We start from the raw sequence: 12,568 nt of genomic DNA, 5'->3' as shown, positions 1-12,568 counted from the left end.
CTCATCAATGTCTTTCCACGTGTTGCCATGGACTTTTTTCCCCTCAAGGTTTGTCATAGCAACTATGACTTTTTTTAGTGACAATGGCAAAAAAAGATCAAAGCACGTCTTGATGTCACTTACTCTTGTCACAGCAAACCTCGTGACCCCAGGGGTCATTTTGATGATGTTTGCAGCAGCTGTCCTTCCATGCACATCAGGAGGAACTGTGCTCCAACGGATGTTGCCACGTTTGGATTGGAATGATTCAGCAGGAGCAGCTTCAGCACCAGTGACCTCCTCTTCAGACTGATCAGTTGTGTCTGTTTCTTCCAATTGGTACTCCACATCATCTTCGTTCTCAGAGGCCTGCTCATCTCCATCGCTAAAATCCTGTGTGTCCTCTGCCTCATTTGCAGCAAAGATGTGATCCAAAGCTTCATTTACAGTGAATCTTCTCCTCATTGTTGCATCCTGTGAATTGGAGATGTGTACTCTGCAAGTCACCACCTCTACACTCAAATGGCTTGACAAGCCTGGATATGTCTCCCTTTGTTTGTTCTCACAAAAAGGCAAAGAGAAAAGCCCCTAAATGAAGCTCAAGTGGTTGAAGGAAGAGGCTGTTGGTTGATTGTTTGTTCATGATTTAATTTTTGGCATTTTTTATTGTTTTATAATTGAAAATTTTAACCGGGTCACAAATGACCCGAACACCACAAAAGTCATTTTTTTCACCAGAGCACTTTATAATTTAGTAAAAAAAAAAAAATTGATTTTACTTTGTTTAAAAGGAAGTCCCTGACAAAGTCAAAAAGTTTCAACGCAAAAAACAAATGTATGAAGTACTTTTATGCATGCTAAAACTCAAAACGGGTCCGTAGGGACCCTAACACCATAGGAAGGTAAAAGGAACAATGCTTGTGCAATAAGATCTTTCCTTCCACAGCTTTTAAATTAGTACTTGACTTTTTCTTGGACTTCCTGCTCTGACCTTTTTCGTTTTCATTGTCCCGACGTTCTCGTCTTTGTTCTGCAGAATCTTTCAGTGCAAGTCACATCAGGTGAAGTCGTTAACGGATTTGTTTGAGGAACTGAAGACGAGCCAGGACTTTTGATGACTCTGGGGCCCTGGAGCCAAAACAGCAGCTGGACTCGGCTCTTCAGTTTTATCTCCTCAAAATTCAGCTGCAAACACGGAAACACAAAGAGCTCTGATCCCAGCATTACTTTCTGAGGGAAAGTCTGAGCTTATGCAAAACAACAAAATATTCTTCATGCAAACACGTAAATATGCAAATTATAGTCGTAAATGAGTTAACTGTCAGAACTACTAATAAATTGCAAGCACAACCTTTAATTTTAATCCCTTTAAGTGCTCATATTTCCATCATATTTCCATCAAAGGTCAACGATTTTCACTTGGCCAAGCTGATGCTTATTTAGCTTCTTCCTCTTCCTACAGTTGCAGCTTAGATCAGTTTGTCCCTGATGCCCAACAGGATGGAAATGATTCACCTGCCATCAGTGTCCTTTTCAGTTGGGACACAGAAGTAATATCTGGCTGCAATGAAGGGCACTGGACTGGCATTAGAGAGAAATAAGTCAGAGTCTTAATTTAAAATGTGGTTAGACTAAAACAGCGCTGTTACCTTCCAGACGTTGGGCATACGTGATGCAGTAGATGCTTTGCTTTGCTTGGATTGTACCATCCGGTCTGATCTACAGCCTTTACGTCTCCAGGTGATTCCTGTTCTGCACGTCATGCTGTCATTTGGACCTTGAGTCTGTATGTTGGCATTTTACCAAGAACATTAGGAGAGGACGCCTCTGTGGTTGTTTTAATAGTTTTAGTGCCAGTTCATTTTTAATAAAAGTTTTTCTAAGCTCAGTTCAGCCAGATGAGCATGAAACTCTAGAGAAAATGCTGTAGCTTTTCATGAAACATAGTAAAAGGTTTTACTCCTAACAGAGGCAGCGCAAAGAATCAGTATAATTTAATTCAAATTTCTCAAAAGGTTGTTGCAAAAAAACTACTTATTGTATTCAGTTGGGTAAGATTAAATTTATGGTGCATACTGATTTGTCTGTCTAGAAGATTTGTAGCAGGTCTGGACTTTTTGTTGAATCTGATTGTGAATCTGATGATTGGAGTTCAGTGAAGTCAGGACATTTTCTCATTGAAGACACCATTTTATATCAGATTCGAACTGTGAGGTTTAGTATCAGCTGTTGCTGAATGTAGGTTTCACATGAACACCTTACATTCATAAAGGGAAGAACAAAGACAGCAACAATAGTTAGCTTGGCTCTCATTTGAATAGTGAACCACTGGCACCCAAAGACTGCCATGAAGAATACACCACCAGTCTGAATTTAACACTAAAGTCTGACCCTGCCATTGATGAAGATAAAATCCTAAAATTAATTTTAGCTTTAGTTTCCTGTGCTTGGCTAACCAGAGTGCTTACGGTCTGAGGTTTTCTTCTGCTGTTGGTCACCTTCTTCAAGACTCTGTCGGTTTATCTTAAACTGTGAGGAATTATAGAAGCTGCTTCCAGTTTCCACTCTCTGCCTCTTTGTGTCTTCTCCTCTGCATTGGTGCTAAATGTGTTGCTCTGTGTGTTTTCCTATGTCACGGGGATTAATGGGAGCAAGTCATGCGTAAATATGAATTGACTCTGACATGCTGGAAGGTTATGGCTGCTGTCTGCATGCTAAAGAAGACTCACAGCAGGAAAATAAACTCCAAGCACGTACGTAACGTACAAGTATTCCCACCAGAGTGGGATCAAAGTTCTTAACGAGAGGCTTTCAACCTGAACCCTCACCAACATGTTTACTCAAAGAAAAAGTCTTTATTTCATATTGGCATGAATGAGATGTTATCCACCCAGTAGATGCTGCTGTCTGCCTGATGCAGGCTGAGTTTCAGAGAAACAGACAGAAAAAAGAAGTCAATGACAAGAAGCAATGCTGCAGTTATTTTATTCCCTCAGTTTCGGGAGTTCTGTTGATGTGCCATTTGTAAGTCAAAAATACACAGTCAAAAATTAAGAGAAATCATTTAGGCTATGTATCCTGTCTTAAATGGGAAAAAATGGTGTTCATTTTTTGAAGTAACATTGGTAATACCTTATTTGACGGGGTTCATAAGAGTGACATGAGAATGTCATGAACATGAAGGAGTCATTATGCATTTTTATGACAGTTGTCATTAAGTGTCATTTGGTAAATTATGACACATTTAATGCAAAGTTGAGATTGTTTAAAATGTCTTTGTTATGATGACTTGACATTAATCCAGAAATTATAACTTGTCATAAATGTCATAACAAGTAAATTTTAAAATGCTATTTAGCTTTATGTGTTAAGGTAGCATTAAGCTGTCACTTGCTGTTAGACTTAACTTTGGCTGTCATGAGTCCATTATAATTGTGGCATTAATATTATCCCTTACCTCAAGTAAAGTGGAAAGACGTTTGAGTATTTATGAAGATGTCATTGAGTTTTATTACTCGGTCTAATGCCTTAATAATAGTCATTAACATTTCCACTTACTGTATCTCAAGTAAAGTGTAAGCCATGTCCACCACTGAGAGGCAGCAATGCACCAACTGGCGCGCAGTTTGCCCGTCTAACACGAGCAAGAAGAAGAAGAAAGTGGAGCAGCAGCAGCAGAAGAAGAAGAAGATGTTCATCTTGCGTTCATGCTAATCAGCAGTTACTGGATCTCGTGTTTAAAAGAGAGCAGAAGTAAGTCAACCAATACATATGAGACATGCTTAATATTACATTTAGATGTTTTTATGAACAGAACATTGTCAGTATGAGCTGCTTTAGGTAAAGTTAGCTTTCAGCAATGCGATGTTAATGCTAGCTCGCTGTAAGCTAGCGTTAGCTAATATCAGTAAGGTTGGAAAAATGACCCCGGCCTGCCCCACACACACATTCACCAAACACACACACACACACATTCAACACCCCCCCCCCCTCACACACACACACACACCCACACACACACCCACACACACACACTTACTTCATGACAGTCAGAAACATTCATTAAGACTCCTTCATGTTCATAGCTGATGTTATGTCATATTTCAGTCTTACACACACCTTCACATAAAGTGTTGTCTTTTGGAGTTACTGTTTTCTAAATTAACAACTTCCTGTAACCCGGATAGTAAAAACATAAGAGATGTGTAAGATAATAAATAGTAAGGATAAGTTCATTTATTATATCCTTTTATTTCAATTAACATTTCAAAGTTCATATAAAGCTATTAAAAATATGTTTGCATTGTTTAAAAAAGTTATCTTTACTTTGTGGGGAATTGCCAGCGAAAATTGTATTTTCCTACAGGAGTACGGTCTGTGAAGGTAGCACAGGTGTGAAGAGAAAAAATAACGGGGAGAAGAAAAGAGTTGGTTGAGGAGAGGGGATAGCAGAGAAGGAGCAGTTAGCTGGTTTGGAAGTGAGTAAACTCAAACTTGTAAGGAGAAGTTATAATATATAGTAGGCAAGTTAGCAGGACACAGTAGCGTTTCGACGAGAAGCTGTGGGACTGTGTGTTTTTCTTTACCGCTGTATTTACTCGAGAGTTAGAGCGAAGCTAAGCTAGCTGTTGGCTAACATGGACTACAGTATCCTGCTGTTTCTCTGCTACAGTGGAACTTAAAGGGCTGCAGAAGATCGTTACCGGACCGGATAACGAGAGCCGGACTCCAGATAGTCGCTCTGAGTACCTCTGGCAACGTGGGAACTGAGGGCCAGCAGATGTGGAGCACATGGAAACCACACAACTGCATCATTCCTGAACTGCTGTTTCTTCGGATCGCTTTGAGGTTCTTCTGGACACAGGACGAAGTGTTGCCTGGATTCATCTGTGGAAAATCACGATTACACAAGGTACTGAGTTGTACTTTAATCTTTTGCTCTTTGAGTGAAGAGGCTCTGGACTGTTGAGTCGGTGGGACTCTTACATTCATGAACATCTGAACAGGCCTGCAGCGTAGGGTGTATTTTCTGCCGGCATTAGGTTTAGTTTTACAATAGTGGGTTATATAACTGGTGTTTACACTGTGTATGCAGATTCATTGTACGGTTGGAACAATGCTCTGTTTTTTCTGTTTTGCCTGAAACCCAAAACCTGCCATTTTATTATTTTATTTTATTTTTTTGTCTAATTAAAGGAGGGTTATTATGGTTTACTTTACATGGTGTGTAGTGTAATTTACTTTAGTAGTGTTCAATGCTGATTGATCCAAAAGCATTAGAGAGAGATTCAAATGAAATAGTAGAGAGTATACTGAAACAAAGAACCCAAAACTCACTTACTTACTAACATTACCTAAATGAGGGCTGCATTCCAAAAGCCCAGTTAATAAAAAAGTAAACTTTTGTGCAGCCAGAGGTTGGGCTGTGGCTTTTACATTTTGCAATCTGTTTATTTATTAATAAGCCTCTTGCAAACATCCACAAATATTTATTTGAATGGCCATTATGTGAAAGAATGTGCCTTCTAATGACCTCAGAGTGCCTCAAACTATAAAACACAATGCATTCGTTATAAGAACAGTTGGAGGCTTTATGGACTTCTAACTAAAACATATCAGGATCGTTGTGATCAGCTCTAGTGATTATTTTACTTGTACTAAGACTTTTAATGCACATTTGTCTGTCAATCTGCCATTTGTTCTGACAGTATGCAGCAAGGGACATTGTTGGGATGGCAGTTAAGCAAAGGCTGAATCAATTTTAAAATCACATTTGTTTACCAACACACATGTGCAGGGTCACCCACAGGGGCAGTGGAATTGTCCAGGCTGAAACAGCAAACAAAAATTAACACCTTCAGAACCAAAATAAAATACCTGGATGAAGCCAACAGGGAGCTGAAAAGTGACAAGGACTTCCTTGTTAACCAAATTAAGGGAGCCATGGAGGAACGTGCATCTACTGGCAAGCCAGGTTGTGGTGATACAAGTAATAGCAAAATGGTTGTTTTTTTTGTGCAGTTTGAGATGCTAATGCTCACCTTGAGGCGTTTTCCTCCGCACACTAAGAATCCGTCATTGTGGAGCCTCAGGAAACTGGTTTCAGGGATGCAGAGACGAAGTTTGCTGCAAACCAAATTGATGTGCATATATTTTTAATTAGAATTCAGATTTGAGATTTCAATCCCTTTAACTGGCTTTCATATTGAATGTGTTAACTCCACCCTGAAACCCATTTCTTCCAATGACATGCTTCCAATTAATGCTACATTTTTCCGGTGGAGATGAAAATATTCCTGGTTCTGCCTTGTGTGACTGTCACGTGACCTGTAAGTCTACCATTATTATTATGTGATATTCTTAATTGTGAGCATTTAAATGGGATATGAGGATAATGTATTATTTTATTTCTCTTCCTGTGGTGTAAATTTCAATCGGAGCCTTTGCCTATCTCATGTGGAGAAGGTATTTATGTTTTATCTCCTTGTGGACATTTAAAAATACAAAACTGATAAAAAATGAAATTATGTTTGTGATTTTTCTTTCTCTGTGTGTCAAGAAAAAAAGTACTTTTTGTCATTCATTGTGCTAAAGGGTCAACACATTTGAATTGTATGGCGCTTGTGTGACCAGTTATTAAAATACAAAAGTAAAATAACTTTGAAAATCCTAATTGTCAGGAGGGATTCCTGGCTGGCACCGCTATTAAAAACATAACCATCATAATCATGCTAACTAAATATTTAGTTTTGAACTGTGACATTTATAAATGATTGAACACATGGGGAAAATATTACTTCAAAAAATGACCATGACTTTTATTTTATGACAGTCTACATAATGCAGATTATTGCTGTTAATTTTTGACTGTTTAAGTTTGCAAACACAAAGTGTGCGGACATTTTTCAGTCACTCACAATAATAATGTGACAAAGACAATCAGAAGGCGGCGGCTCGCATGGATCCAGGGTAAAATCTCCCTCTGGGTCAGAGGTGAGTCCTGAGGATTCAAGTATCTTCATGTCTTGTTCCTGAGTGATGGCAGGATAAACAGGAGATCTAGAGAAATCCAAACTTCCTCTGCTGTGATGACATTGTCTATTGGTCTATTGTGGTGAGGAAGGACAGGAGCAGAAATGTTTACCAGTTCATCTAAATTCAGGCCCACACATAACGTCATGAAATATGGATCATGACAAAAAGATCCTGTATACGAGCCGCTGAAATGAGGTTTGTCCTGCGAGGTGATGGAGTTCAGCCCTAAGGATAAAACTTTCCACAGGAAGTCGTTTTGTTTCTCCTCTGCTTGAAAAGGAGTCTGTTCATAAATCTGAATATTGAGTCTTCAGGCTGTTTCCAACAAAATCAGAATCAGACGTCTTAGATTCAAAATCTTATCAATTTCTTTGGAGAAACATGAACTGGATGAAGGATTAGGGAAGAGAAGATGGAGAGATTAGGGAAGAAAGTGTGACGCGTTTCCATACTTTGGTTTCCACAACGTATAATAGAGTATGTGGCTTTTTTCTTAAAACTGATGTACCTCATCAGTTCCTGTATAGTTTTAAAAAAGTTAGACCTTATTTTTGGACAATGACTCACACAATTAAAGCTTATGATTTGATTTATTGAAAAGATAAGGGTTTAGAAATCAAGTCTTTTGTTTTTGTATATTTCCTATAAACATGAAACCAATTAAAGGGTAATAAACAAGCTTTCCAAAAAATTACAATTACTAAGAATTTTAGAGACAAGAAAATAAAAAAAGGCTGCAGTCCTCAATTCAGCTGTCCTGGGTTTAATTGCCCCCCAGGGTATTTCCTCTCCCTCCTCTGCCCTTCCTCCCAAAAGAAAACTTCAAAATCAGTCACAAACTGGAGACAATAACCAGCGTTATTAAGGCATATTTCCCAGTATTTTTTGATAAAGCAATTTATGGATGTATTGTTAAACAGTGCAGGTATTCAAAAATATTATTTTAATTTCCCATCACACAAAAACAGGCTATATTTTTGAGACAATACAAGAAAACAGTAAAAAATTAAATTGAGAGCAACAGATGACCAACACATGCCCCGTCCATTCACAGTATTACGTCTGTTTCTATTATTATTCATCCATATTTTTAACAAGTGTATTAATGTTTGATGAAGGCTCTCCAAAACCTAATTAACCTCGAGGCTTTTCTGAAAAATAAAATATACAAATCCAATAAACAGATTACACTGGCACTTGTCAGTAGATAACCTCGTCTATTGAAAGTTGGAGTCTTTTTAAATCTTTACAGCAAAACACTGTAAATAAAACACAAGCAGAGTTTGTAGCTCATTATAAAACACGGAAACTAACTAGTTTTTTAAACCTTGAAAACATTCATAAATAAATGTTTATTCATGGCCTTCCAGGATCGGCACGGCTGCCTGAAACCTGCAGAGTTTTACACATGTGAGAATGTCTGCCAGACCTCTCAGGTCTTCTGGTTCTGGTTCTGCTCTGTATCCAGAACCAAACACAGAGAAGCAGCATTCACCTTCTATGCACCACAAATCTGGAAGAAACTTCCAGAAAGTTTCTGGATGATGTTGTGGAAAGGCTTTTCTCCTACTCCTGTAACCCGGAGACAATTGATGGATGGATAATTAAAGCAACTGAACTACTATGGTTCTATTTGCACTAAATCTGTGTAAAGCAGGTATTTCTGTGGTGCTTAAAGGGGAGAAATGACCTAAATGTTTCTGTCTGTGCCTCTAAAAGCCTTCCTCTGCCCATCGTCATCGATCGGCCTCCGATTCTCTGCCTCGGTTTGCTCTTGAGTCATTTTCCTGTCAAGATCCAGTCGGAGGGAGTCAGGTTCTTATCTGCCTCTTTAGTGTAATTACAGCTGCCTGGATGTAAGATGCCTAAATGCACATCCATCTAAAGCTCTGCAGATCTGATCCCATTACAGTGACCATTAACATCAATGTCTGACAGATGTGGCTGCAGCTGAAACAGATTGGTGGTGACATACTGGACGTAAGAGCAGTAAAGGTTTGGATCAGCATACAGGGTGGTTCCTCTGAGCTTTATCAGAGAAAGCAGATGGATGGAAGAGAATCAGCAGAAGGCTGAAGGTCTGATGTTTGTTTAGGATCAGCAGACAAGCAGAGGATTTTATTTTCTGCTTGTTTGTTTTGAAGAAAACCAACAGAATTTTGATGATTCTTTACTTTCATCGGTTCCGTCTGCAGGGAAACCAGTGGACTTACACATTCAGATGAGGTGAAAATAAAACAGAATTTAAAGATATGAGCAGTCAGAAAAGAACATGAAATTGGTTTCTGTGCCTTCAGGTTTCTCAGGCGGGTTGGACCTGCAGCCGGGCCGGGCGCCATAGACTCCTCTTCATGAGAATGTGATTTTGTCTTAAGAAGAGCACTGGTGTCCCTGGACAACAGGAGAACAGAACAAGCTGCGTTAAAATCCCTGCTGGCCGTTTGTGCATTAATGAGATTCGCCCAGAGCAGCGATTCAACCCGGCTGCAGGGGAATGGGAAACTCCTCTCTCTCTTTACTCTGTTTCATCAAACAAAAACCTGGAATACTAAAACACACTTTCACATTGAGTCACCTTTAAAAGCTCAATGTTTGGATTGGTCTCAACTCGACAATATAAGGAAAGGTTGTCATGATTTGCGGGTTTTGGATGGTGAGGTAGACGCGGTGGACCCAGGTTATGGAGAATAATGGTAGTTCAATGAGGAGCAACGAAGAGCACAGAGAAGTCCAGACAGCACAGGTGAGCATAAAGGCAAGGAACTCAAACAGCAACTGGTAGACAACAACACTACTTACGGCAACTAGACGGTGTAGACAAGGATCCGACAGGGAACACAGGTGGGATTAAATACACAAGAGGTAATCGGGGAACTCGAGACACAGCTGGGGGAAATCAATGGCAGACGAGACGACACAGGAACTAAAGTGACACACAGAAAAAACAAATCCTCACAAACATGATGCTGCTATGAATGAAAAAAAATAATCAAAGATTTTATGGATAGTTTTTAAGCAATCCACTGGATCAGGCACTAAACAGGACTAGTGGTAGATCTGTTCTTCGTGTCCCAAGCAATCACAGGCAGAGAAACTCAAAAAGTAATCAGGGAGCAGGCTGATACGACTGTCAGGAGGCAGGAAACGGGTCAGGTACGCAACCGGGACATCAGACACAGAACGCTCTGACAGAGATTTACAACATGAGCCACATTTATGACCAAGCAGTCAGTGGTCAGCAGAGCAGAGGAGCACCATGGGATTGGGCAGGAAAAAGGAAGATCATGACATTAAAATAAAAAACTGGAACAGTAATAACTCCACTAGTAACTTTATAAATTCTGAAAAAACACACAAGCCAACATTGATTTGGAAAAGCTCCACATACAGTATAACACACCTCACCGATATTCTGCCTCTAAAGGTGTTTTCACACCTGCAGTTTTATCAAAACTGCATCATTTGTTACATTTTCAGCTGGTGTGTTTCTCTTTCACACTGCATGGTGTGAATAAAACCCTTTGAGCAACTTGTGCCCCTCCTCGCTGTACGAAGAACCACCAAAGGAAATGACATGAAAACACTGAGTGCAACTTCCTTTTTCACAAAATGTAAACAAAAATGGAGTAGCGTCAGATTTTAGCAATTGGAGGATTTCTCTTCTGCCTTTGGTAAAAGACCATGATCTCGTGGGTTTGTTTTGGTTGTATTTACCCAGAATGCCTTGCGTTATAGTCCACTTCCAGCTTTTGGAGCGGTCTCCAGGCTAATTACTGTTCATTGATTCTGAAGTTTTTAGGTGGACCAAACTTCGATTCCACATTCAAACCTTCACAAACAAACTGGACTTTCAAGGTAAGTGGACCAGAGTCTGATTAAAGCGGACTAAAGAGGACTGGTGTGAATTCATCCTAAGTCTCTAACAGTTTTTACCTCTTAGAGGAACTGGTGTGAATATTTCACCTTTTTCTTTTTCACACCGCAGGAAGTGCAGCAGCTTTCTGGGTCATAACATCCTGCTTTTACCGACTCTCCAGTAAACTGTCCCTGAACAAGCAATTAACGGACCGCTCACTGAGACCTGACCTCAGCAGGCAGCGCCGCCTCTACAGCCGGGTCTGTTGGTGCAGATATACATTTATGGATGTGTGAAAAATCTGCTCTCCACAGCGAGACTTTATGTGTGAAAGTGTGTGAACTGTCATGCAGGTGTTATCAGCAGTGACATTACGCCACGTCCCGCTGTGAGGAGATCAGGAAGGGAGACAGATGCAGCACGCAGTTGATTGACACAGTTAGACTTTGACACGTGCAAAAGCAGCTGCAGTGTGACGGAAATAAACTCAACCTCAGATTAAACACTCATTTATCAAGATTAAAAATCCTGCAGCGGTCAACACTGCATTAAGGCGGATAAATGTAAAAGTTTTCATCAGACCTGCAGCTGGATGGTTTCTATCTTTGTTTCTGCAGACAAAAAAGGCACAAAGCCTGGATGTCGGCTGCTGATCGGCTCATTTTATGATTCATCACTGAAACAGAAGTAACACACTCTTGTTTTTGTTTTTCTCTCTAACTGAATGAATGAATTTCTCCAATAAGAATGAAGACTGCATGTCTCTCAACTGGACTCGGATGTACATCTACAGAACCGTTCAATAAATTAGAATATCATTAAAAAATCCATTTATTTCAGGAACTTTATCATAAAGTGAAACATTACACAAATTAATTACACACAGATGCTTGAAAGCCTTTTTCTGTTTTAATCATGATTTTTTGCTTAAAGCATCATGACTTTTAAGATTACTGTATAATATTACCTCAGACTAGAAAAAGAAATGTGGGTTTAATGAAAAGTATATTTAAAGTTTATTTTCAAAAGGTGCTTTTATCTGACAAAAGGCCCTCATCCGGACGTATATTCTAATTTATTGTAGATGAATGTATATAAAACTCAAAATAGAAGCTTATATATTCAATTTTGAACATAATTAAAACATTTGAAAGTTTTAATTATGTCTTAATAAATGCCATACTCTTCAATGAAATAAAATGTTATATAAAGTGTTTTTTGGCTGATTTCTCTGCCTTTCATTAAAACTGAAAGCTGTGAAGGAGCTAATCTTGTATATAAATGCAATGCGCCAGCCTGTTTCCATGAATATCTCAGTGTTTATTACTTTAAGATCTGACCTTTTGTTTTCTGTCTTTAATGACCTTTTCAACAGTTTCTTTGAGTCCTGGCGCCTCTCCAGATCAACACGCTCATTTCTTTTGCTTTCATGGCGTCGGCCACCTTCTGCGTTATGAATCCTGTGACCAAACTTGAAGGCCGTATTTCTGCATGGACCTCCTGCTGCTCAGCAGCAGCGAAGGGGTTCAGTTATCCACAGACTCCTCATGGTGAGTTGTTTATAGCAGCAGCGCACCGCCTCACAGCGAGTGGCCACAGTGGAAAACAAGCAGAAATAAAATCCTGACGAGAGGAAACTGCATCGATTGAAACTAAAAGAAAAACAAAAAACATCTATTTTTAAGGAAAAGCCAGGAT

This window comes from Xiphophorus hellerii, chromosome 15, assembly GCF_003331165.1.
Source record: "Xiphophorus hellerii strain 12219 chromosome 15, Xiphophorus_hellerii-4.1, whole genome shotgun sequence".
NCBI classification, from domain to species: Eukaryota; Metazoa; Chordata; class Actinopteri; order Cyprinodontiformes; family Poeciliidae; genus Xiphophorus; species Xiphophorus hellerii.
Note: the sequence above shows the minus strand (reverse complement) of the source record.